The sequence below is a fragment of the Augochlora pura genome, chromosome 11 (genome assembly GCF_028453695.1).
Source record: "Augochlora pura isolate Apur16 chromosome 11, APUR_v2.2.1, whole genome shotgun sequence".
Lineage (NCBI taxonomy): Eukaryota > Metazoa > Arthropoda > Insecta > Hymenoptera > Halictidae > Augochlora > Augochlora pura.
In genome coordinates this window covers 3,391,803-3,402,608 of record NC_135782.1, presented here as the reverse complement: position 1 = coordinate 3,402,608, position 10,806 = coordinate 3,391,803, and the positions used below count along the sequence as shown (strand labels likewise).

General features: G+C 46.9%; 1 protein-coding gene and 1 long non-coding RNA gene across 4 annotated transcripts in view; one reads left to right on the top strand and one right to left on the bottom strand.

The window, feature by feature from the left end:
- The window catches only part of LOC144476930 (putative fatty acyl-CoA reductase CG5065), a 23,846-nt gene that overhangs the window by 8,731 nt on the left and 4,309 nt on the right, over nucleotides 1-10,806 (bottom strand). The window lies entirely within an intron of this gene.
- Nucleotides 1-10,806, top strand: part of LOC144476931 (uncharacterized) — a 17,723-nt gene that overhangs the window by 6,386 nt on the left and 531 nt on the right. The window lies entirely within an intron of this gene.

The window sequence follows — 10,806 nt, the reverse complement described above, 5'->3', positions numbered from 1 at the left end:
AATATTACATAATAATATATAATATTACACAATCTCTGGAATTATTCTTACCAAGTTTAATAAACAATTTCGACCGTCCGACAAACGCAGAATCGCTATCGATTACTCTTCGACAACGCGAAGGAATGGAAAACATATTCCCCGACGCTTTAAACGAAAAAAAAAAAAATATCGAAGCGCGATAAAGGGTAGCAACGCGTGCGTTCGCTATGCGACGATGGCGATGGCGATGGTGGTGCGCATTGGCCGTCACGGTGGTGTGTCCCTTTTACCGGTTTCGGTCCGCAGCCATTCAGAAAAATCGTTCATTCAGAATAACGCTTTGGAAGCGGAGTCACAAACGACGGATCCTCGCGGGGCCATCTGCGGAATAGTCTCTCGGGGGAGAGGGGGGGGGGGGGGGGGGTCCCTTCGAAAAAAACGATTTGAAAAGGCACAGGTGTATTTACCTTCGGAACAGGCCGCGGCGATCACGACGGCTAACGACGAGGCGGAGACGTGATCGTCTCGGGCAGACACAGGCAGAGAAAGAGAGAAAGAGAGAGAGAGAAAGAGAGAGAGAGAGAGAGAGAGAAGGAGTGAGAGGGTGGAAGTAAAAGAGAGAAGTAAAGACACAGAGAAAAAGAGAGAAATAGTGATAGAGAGAAAGAGAGAAAAGGAGTGAGAGTGAAAGAGAAATAGAGAGGGATATATAGGGAGAAATAGTGATAGAGAGAAAAGGAGTGGGAGTGAAAGAGAACTAAAGAGAGAAATAAGAGCGAGACAGCGAGAGAGGCACCCTCAGAATTCCACGAACAGGATATAATCGTCGCCGACGTAAGGGGGGGGGAATGGTCGGGCGACAAATAACGTAACATCGGAACGCCTTTGATCCTCGCGCGATCTTCCGCCCTTCTTCTCTTTTTCTCTTCCTCTCGATCTTTTTCGACAACGGAAATTGCCGGCATGCGGGCCGGCGTTTCCCCGCTCGTTGGAACTCGTCCGTACAGTAACGCCCGGGCCCTCTCGTTACACTCGCATTACTCTATTGTTCCATTGTTCTATTGTTCTAGTTACGGGCGCAAGTTGTAAATAACGGCGCAACAAATTTCTTCGTACCGCAATATTGGCTAGAATTTAGTAATCCCCGTTGGCCGTCGAAACGTCTCGCGACACGTAAATAATGCTTCGAGCGCGCGCGCGTGCGCGCGGCGAAGGCGATTGCGTTTAGCCCGCTGCGCATAACTTTGCATGCTAATGTTTACCTGGGCTAATTCAAACGAATTATCATAACACCTGCTGCGCGGTCCCCTACCCTAATTAATTTTCATTAGGTCGGAGGGAGGGGACGGTTCGTTTTGACTGGCCGTCGGCGGAAGAGGATCGCGAATCGACGGTCTTTCGAGGCGCCGTGAAATTGCGCCGTTCTTTTTCAACGACAAATTGGCTGCCTGTAAACTAGAGAGTTGCACAAGGTGTCGAATTATTCTTGAAAGTGTGTACAACGATCTCTATATATTTATTTATTTATTTCATTTTACTTTAATTCATCTTATTTTCACTTTATTTTAGACTTTACTGTGATTTTAGGGTCGCTGTCTTTTATACAGTAGAAACCTCGTTATCCAAAAAGTTGTAACCGGCCTGGTTACCTATTGTCTCCAGGCGAGCGATTTCATCTCATTGTGCAATACCGAATTATTCGTAAACATAACTGCGTCGTATCGCGGAAACACCGCGCAATATTGTAGAATCGACCTCGCCGTCGTTTCAGCGTAAAAGTTTGTAAACTCCGTTCACCCACGGGCGACCCGTATTTAGCCGAGGAATCGGCATTCCTCGCTCTTCCCATTATATAAATAAATGAGATTTATATACTCTAAATAAAACCAAATTTCTATCAAATAAAATCCATTAATTAACCCTCGGGCAAATCCTTGCGTCCAGCGACACGAATCTCGCGTAAATAGCCGACGCGGACAGTAACCGGGCGTGTCGGTTCATAGAAAATCTACGTACGTTAACCCGTGTGAAAATTGGACCCGGTTACAAAGTTATTGGACGAGACGAGAAAGTTTCGTAGTCGCCTTGGCGGCCCTACAGAATTTCGTATTCCCTTTCCTTCCCGGGGAATAAATAGGAGATTTACTCGGAGCCGATCTCAAGGCCGGCTCTCGGCCCAGTCCGAAGGGAGTGTCGTGTTTCAGATCTCTTCGGTGTCAAGGCTCCTCCTCGTTCGAAGGCCTGGCACACATTGTTTAGCGCTAACATTTTCCACCGGAGAAGAATCGAAAGAAGCCGCCGACGGCTGTCTCGAGGCCGGACGATACTCGGAAAGCCGAAATTTTAAATTCTGGGATCATTTTTCTATAATCTAGATTTGTAGGTTAAAACAGCTTCGAGTGCGAAGGGTTAATTCTCAAAAAGCAATTCAGATGTCAGCGATTTTTCTGCGGCCTATTTGGTCACATTTTCGCAGGTGTTCTCTTCGGTATAAAAAGCAAAAAGGGGGTTGATTCGCAGCGTCGTTTTACTCTTGAATTTTCCCGCGACGATCGCGTCGTTCGCTAACAAGCCCGAGCGATCCGTTTAGCCTCCGCAATTAGGAATTAGCCGCGACAAAAAAAAAACTGTAGCCGGTCGAGCGTAACGGTACACGAAATTAAGCCCGTGTACGGACAAAATGCAACGCTCGGCGCGATGTTTAGCGAGCCGATTCCGCGCGTCCCGATGCGAAAAACCAGACGCGCGAGCGCGCGCGCGAAATGCAAAACGCGCTGTTGGAAAACTAGTTCGTTAAGGAATCCAGCCGCGGAGGAAGTGCATCGGACAGCGATGCGATACAGTTACGGGCAGACAGAAAACGCGGCGCGGACGTACGGGCGAATGAATCGCGCGGCGCGCCGCGATTAGATCGGAAATAATAAGGACTTTTCTGGCCCCGTGGAACGTGTTCCCTTATCGAGGCTCGCATCGGCTACCCCATCATTCTTACTTACAGCGGGCAAATGCGTTTCCAATGGGGGGGGGGGGGGGGGGGGTGGGGGGGAGAGGCTTCGAACGAGCTCGATTATAACCGCGTAACCCTCTTTGTAATTCAATTTCATCCGGATTCCTGGTCAAACGTCTAATTGCCTTCGATCGTTTCTTAATTGTTCATAAATCAACCATTTGTGTATAAATCGATCCTCTAATACATAAATCAATCCTCCGATACATGGGAAGCCCGATCAAGATCTTATCTAAAGCCTCCAATTTCGACCACAAGCGCTAATCAAATTCTACGATTAATATTGAAATCTTCGCGCAACCCTTAACAACCGTAAAGCCGTCAGAGGTTGTTTTAAATTATAATTGAATTAATAATTAAAGTGCAGTTTTACCCTTGCTAAATCGATTCTTGCGACTCTTAGAATATCGGTTTTGCTTAAAAATGATTTTGCAACGTGACAGAACAACTTTGACGGTGCGCCAGAGTCGCCATTCGAGTGCAAACTATTAAAGTTCGATTATAAAGTGACTTACCTTTTCGATGGCTTCCAGCGCCGCTTCAAAACTCCCAGCATGAGTAAACCGATGTAAACGAGGCCCAGGTAACGACGGGCTTCCGACACCCAGGAGCGTATCAACCACCAACACCACCAAAACCAATCACCACACAACAACAGCAACCACCGGGTCAGCCTCGTCGATCTTTCCGAAAGACCTTTCTTGTCACACGAGTCACACCATGATCGTTCACTGTTCCGCGATATTTGGCGCCAGAGTAATTCGCTGCACCACCACTCACTGCGACCACTCGATATAAGACGGAGAGGAGGGTGGGTATCGATATTAGATCGGCACTCGCGATATACTTTCGGGCTGGACTCCCCCTTGGCCGCAGAATTCTCACACCTTGGGGAACGCGAGGAAACTTGGTTGAATTTCGTCGTCGCGTGGCCGAGCTGATTTAAGAAAGGTTTCGCGTATTTTTATTGCGAAGTAAAGGGGGTTGATTCAAGGATTTTTATTACGAATTAAAAAGTCGAACGAATTACGAGTTGAAAAATCGCGCTTCCGTGTTACGGGAATTTTATCGATCTGCCGGAAGGTTGTAATCTATCGAGACGCTTGAAATCAGTGTAAAAATATCGCTCCGAGATAGACGCTGTTTATCTTCGGATTAATTCCGAGGTATTCAACAATGGATTCCTTGGATTAGGTGGACTGCGGGCGTTATCGATTCGGGAGCGTTAATCTCTGGTGGATAACGATAACGAAATGGGGAATCCGTCGATCGCGAAGAATCTCTCGATCGCGGGGAATTGGATCGCGGGGAGTCTCTCGATCGAGGAAAATCTAAATCGAGGGGAAACCTGCGATCGCGGGGAATCTGGATCGAGAAGAATCTCTCGACCGAAGGGAATCTCGATCGCGGCGAATCCCTCGATCGTTGCACCGATCCGTTAACGCATAATAAGGTCTCCGCGCGTCGATACGGGTGAACGTCCTGCCACGCTATATTCGCCGGCGAAAGAAAGACAGGGAGACGCGTCGATAGTTATGTCACGCGCCCCCGACGATCCCCTTCGCTTCGAAATAAAACCCTGTAAAACATCGAACACGCTCAGAGCAAATAACGACGCTTCTCGAATCTTATCGTCCGCGATCGTCGACGAGCCCGGTTAATTAACCGGTAAAATCGTAAGCTCGGCACACGAGACTTCGAAGCGCGAAATCCAATCCTCGCTTCCAGAAGGGGAAAAAACGACTGCTATCGCGAGCTGCAACCCCTTCGCCGACGGGACGCGAGTGTGGTCTTTAGCAATAGTACAGTCTGAGTAAACGTCATCGCCTGATGAGCTTTACATCAATAATCCACTGTTACTCGTGTCCCCGAGATAGGTGCGCGCGCGCGCCCGCCGCCGCCACTGATTAATTAGCCGGCTATGACCGAGCACGAACGCGCCCCACGGCTTGCCGGATTAATCGTTCGCGAATAATAAAATTGTTAATTTAATAAATGAATAATTTGTTAATTTAGTACACAAGTGTTATTACAAGTGCAAGGAACGTTGTGTATTTATTCGAGAAGCAGAAATTTTGGCACGAATTGCTCCGAAACGGAGACTTGGCAGATTATGTCAGCGCGCGAATATCGCGAAAGAACCGCGCGCGCGCCTAAAATCGTCCCTCGGAACCGGGCCGACGTTTCTCGAAGTGTCGCGTGTCGTTTTCCCCGGGTTGCCTCCACACCGCATCGATCGATCGATGGTTCTCGCGAGGATCTACACGGGTAATCTAGCCGAACCAGAAACAGAGAGGACGGGGGCAGACGATTGCGCGCGGAAACGTTGCCAGCGTAACAGACGCCTCCCTCTCATTTAACCCTATGCGGTTATGAATCACCGTTGCCGTTCCGAGGGGGTCACTCGAGGCACCCGCGACCTCCACTTTGCCACTGGACAAGAAGCACTGGCGTAACCTTGCACCGCGAGCCGTTTCGTTCGACCGGACCCCGCTTCAAGACCACACCGCTGTCGAAAAAGCTCGACGAAAAAGAGCCTCACGGCCCCTCTCTCTCCCTCTCGACACGTTTACTCACGGTTTTTAAGGGCTCACTGCGTCTCTCACCCTTTCGACGGTGGTGCGCGCGAAGAAAACACACTCCACGACTTGCACGACGTAGTTATCGAACGTGTCCCGACGCGAATCACCGCGGCCGAAGCAAAAACGCAGCGATCAGAGGAAGCTAAGGTCGCGCGCGCGGAAACACTGACACGAACCGGCTGCGCGCCGAACTCGAACTGAACCAAAGACAGAGATGGCAGACCACGCGGTGTACTCCTTCCCGGCCGCTACGCCGGGCTTCTCCCTGCCCTCCCTCCATCCCCACCACTCTCTCGGCCGCCTATCCCCACGGACTTCCCCTGGCGGCCAGGCTCGGCTCAAGGTTCCCCCGATACCAACCGTACGGATGAAAATTTCCTAAAAAATTACGACAGGATTCTCGGTTAACCAAATTAGACGCGGAAATAGGATGTAAGTATTTGAAACAGTTCATTTAACCTTATTTAAGAGCAACATTTTTTTATTTTACAAATAATGGAAGAAGATATCGTCAAAGTGATGGGATTGGATAGATTTTATTTTTAAAAAATCCAATCGTTTTATTTAATTGTCTAAGTAGTTTTGTGATGTTTTTAAGACGTTTTTCAACGTAACACGATTCATCGTAACAATTACACGTGCTCCAATTTTACCTCCCTTTATATTTAATAGCAAACAAACAAATAACAAGATATTATTAACATTCCCTTCTTGATTAAATTCTCGAATATATTTTCTCAGAGAAGACGCGTCGCAATATACAGTAAAATATAAAAGAGGACTCGAATACACAGGGAAGGCTTTACCGGCATCGTTTAAAACGGTGCTCAAGCGAGACAAATGAAAACCGAAGTTCCACGGTGTAAAGCGTGTCTCCTTAAATCTCGTCCGACGATTCGCGAAAGCCTGGCATTAAAACAGGCGAACCAAACCCGGCGCTGAAGTAAAAGTCGAAATGCGTCGCGCGCGACGCAGTAAACCACGTGTTCATTAGAAAACACACGCGCGGTGCGCGAACTTACAGGATCGCGTCCCCGGCGTCCCTGTAACCCGGGCATAAAAAGCCCAGGGACAAGCCCAGGGAAACGGGCTTTAACCGCGTAATCTCGTGTTTACTAATCGGATTACGGCATAGTTAATTCGTAGGAAAACCGACGCTGTTATTCCCGATGCGCCAACCATTCCGCCAGAGTCTCTCTCTCTCTCTCTCTCTCCCTCTCTCTCTTCTTATCGTTTGTAGCGACGTTGATTGCCCCACGCGTGATTCTTGTAACGAGGTAGAGTATAACTCTCGATTTTACGAAATAATTGCCAATGCGGGAATTAGGCGAGATTTTTAATCTCAATTTTTTATAGTTTTTTAAATTTTTATCGATTTCTAGAATTTTGTAGATTTTTAGATTTTCACAGATTTTTAGATCTTTATAGATTTTCAGATTTTTATAGATTCTAGATTTTTATAGATTTTGAGATTTCTATAGATTTTTAGATTTTTATAGATTTTCAGGTTTCTACAGACTTTTAGATTCTTATAAATCCTAGATTTTTATAAAATCTAAACTTTTATGGAATATTTTTAAATTCTAGATTTTAATAGATTCTAAATTTTGAATAACGTTGAAACGGTCCAAACGGAACGCTCGCGTGCCCGGCAACAATTGGCGTACGCGTTATGGGAAACGCGAGACCCGCCACTTGACCCGAACCAAACGCAAATCGCATTAACTTATTAATACTAAGCAAGAGGAATATACCCCGACAGCAGCTTTGCTAAAAAATTATGAGCTCGCCTCTTGACATTTGCCCGTCCCACGAGAATATTCATCTTCCTCTCTCTCTCTCTCTCTCTCTCTCTCTCTCTCTCTCTCTTTTTCCCCCCTGTTCCTACCCCACCTGTATGGCCGCCGGCTAAAGGTCGCCCTGGTTTCTTTCTATTTCTAAAGCAAAAATAGCTTTCTTTAATTAGGGCTTATAAGTCAACACCTGCGACACATGGAATCGTGTTTCAAAATTAATTAACCATAGAACTACCCCATGGGATTACGTCCACTTTATTTTTCAATTGTCTACTGACTCGTGGATAAATGATACAATTTTTAATATTTCTAATATTTATTATTATTAATATTTAGTTTCGAATTTTTCTTCTAAATCGTGTCTTTGACTTTATATTTTCTATTTTAAAAATAATAAATATATAATATATATATATATATATTTCGATTATTGAGATTTTATTTGAAATTGCTCTGCAATCCCTGTTTTGTTATCCGCGTGATCACGTGAAGAAAGAAAGGAGGTAGTTTTGAGGTTATAGCAGGAAAATCCCGAACGCGCCACGATGCGCTCGCGCGTTTCCGTTTTAGAATTTGCACAATGCTTGTAATAAGCCGAAGGCGGTCTCCACGCTTCGAAAGTCCGCTTCGCGTGTATTATTCTTTCGCTTCAACGAATTTAAACAGGCGGCTCCCTGAGAACTCCCCCCCGTCAAACACAATGCTAACCGGTAATTGAATTGTCATGCTTTCAAAGAGTTCCACCCCGAAATTGAAAAATCCTCTGCCCTCTGTTCCCATAGAACATCCGTCGTGGAATACCGGGAAAACGTACGGTTATTTCTACAATTATCTTGTACAATTTCTACAATTCCTGTTTACGTATTTATAACGTCTATCATTGGTCCAGCCGCTGTTTAAAATAAATTTTAATAACTTCAAAAGGCTCTTAGAGCAATGCGGTATTTGAAAAAAAATTATTGCAATGTTAAAAAAAATAATAGCTACATAAACTATAAAATAAACGTATTTACATCGAAAGTAACGTCTCCATATTAAAATTACAACAGTCTCAAATTCGAAAGGGTTGAAAGCGGCACGAAACTGCATCGAAGCCAACGAGCCGACGAAAATCATTTCCAACCGATATATTTACAATTCGCCGAGCGACAGCAGGTGATGCTAACGCCCGCATACTTTCTTCCGTGCGCCGTAGAAGGCGCACCGTCGAAGAATTATTATGTAAAGGTACAGCGCGCTAAGTGGTATAACGTATGTGACAGATACAGCACGAGTTTCGAAGACGGGCGAAATATCCCCGGGTGCGACTCGTCGTCGTTCGAACTTTCCACTTCTGGAAATGCAATCGCGCCGAATTATTCAGCTTCTTCCGGCGCATCAGCCCCGTTGCCTCGAACTTCTTCGCGAACGCCCGGTTCGGCATGCGACTGCAAAAGTTGACGCGGCGCAGTCGGTCGGTGCACCAATTCCGTCGTCGTCGAATATCCCCGGACGGCATCATGCTTCCTCTCCGGTTTAGAGGTTCTGGGGGCTCGGCTAGCCGGCTTCGGCGGCGCTCGGCCACAATCGCAGAGACGATGCATCGATTTTTCCTTCGTTGCAGCCGCTCCTCTCTCTCTCTCTCTCTCTTTCTCTCGCTCGCTCGCTCGCTCTCTCTCTCTGCAACCCCCGCTGCATGTGCATCGTCTTCGCAACGCTTCGGCGACCCTCTCTTCCGGCCGTTTCGGACTTCACCTTCTAGGCGAGCCGACTCACCCCTTTCCCCCCCACATCAAATGCAGGAGGAAAGTTTCGTCAATGTATATTGTGATGGAATGTCGCGTTTCCTGGTCGAAATGATAAACAATGTACTGATAAGTATATTAACAAGTTTTATGTGAGAACCATGGTTTGGTTGTTGAAATATTGTTATTAATAATTTGTACGGTCTCGCTAGACATTTGTCGTGTTTTCTGGCTAAAATGATGATTTATATATTGACAAATAAATTAACTATTCGCAGAAGAAAAAGCAGCGATCGCAAGCGCCAAACAAATAAAACGTAGATCAAGCCGTTGTTCTTTTTGATCGGCCAATAGGAAAGCTTTTATCGCCGAGCGAAGAGCTCGCCGGCCAACCGCCTGTTAATCCGTCACCGAAAAAAATTTATCGCCCCTTTCCCCGGTCAACTTCCCGAAGTACAAAGTTCCTTCTCGTCTTATTTCCATGAAAAAGTTCCTCGCACACTTTTCATCGTCCACCGTCGCGCAACTTTCTCGACGAGGTGGTTCTAGATTTAATAACACCACGGAGAAGATATTGCCGGTCGCTGCAATATAAATTCTATTCGATAGATTGTTTTTTGAAAAAAATTATCTCCGGCGAAGTTTCACCGCTTCGAAAAATCTATCATCTATTATGGAGAACGAGGATGACAGAATCTACTCGTAATCGGAACAAGTGTCAGACGATCGGCGACGCGTGGATAAATCCAGACACACTGACACACATTTCGAGCAACCTTCGAAACGTGATAATTAGCCCCGGATGTACAAAGGAGACACGGCTCTCCCTCTAAGGGCTCGCGCGTTCCCCGCCAATGAGAATTATCCAAAAATAAAAGAGAAGTTCTCCGTCGGGGAATGGAACCGTTCCCGGCAGCGCGCCGCGCGCGGATTCTTTTCATTCGAACAAAGAAAAAGCCGCGGAGCGAAAGCCGCGTAAATCAAAGAGTAAAAACTCGTAAAAAGATTGGGGTTGTTCAAGGACACTAGACACGCGAAGGCGCACCAAAGTATTCTCTCGCGGCACTCGACCCGATTTCCATCCGCGTCGCGTAATTACCGGCGGGTTGGACGCGTGCGTCCGTTCCTGAGGGAAACACTTGCTTGCTCTCTCTTTATTTCTCTTTTTATGATAAAGCTGCAAAGAGGGATGAGATTAAATCGCATCGATTTGGAATCGAAATTGCCGATAACAGTACGCAGTATCTTGCGCAAATTCCGCCATTTCGACGCTTGGACAATCGCGCCGAGAACCTAAAAGTTTGCTGAAAAATTCAGTATTTTATTTACTTTAAAAAGAAAAAGGGAGAGAATGAAGAAGAAAGAAAAAGCGAGAAAAAGGTAGAAAAAGAAAGAAGGAACGGAAAACGGCCGTTGAAAGGGGCATCGATGCCTCCGGACGTGTTCTCTCCGTCTTGTCGCCGCGATATAAAATACCGGCTGAAAAAGGCCGCGCTGAATGGCCGACGGCCCGGCTAAAAACCGGACTTGCTCTCGTTACGCCGCGCCAAAGAAACGAAGCGACCGCTCTGAGCCGCCCGGCCGTCGCATCGGCGCAGGTGAGCCGGCCAGATGACCGCCGCGGAAACGGTGAATGAAGAACCAGCCGGGGAGAGCGTTTTCGTTCGGACGCCGTTCGTTGCACCGGGCCCCGGGGTCGGGCCGGGTCGGGCCGG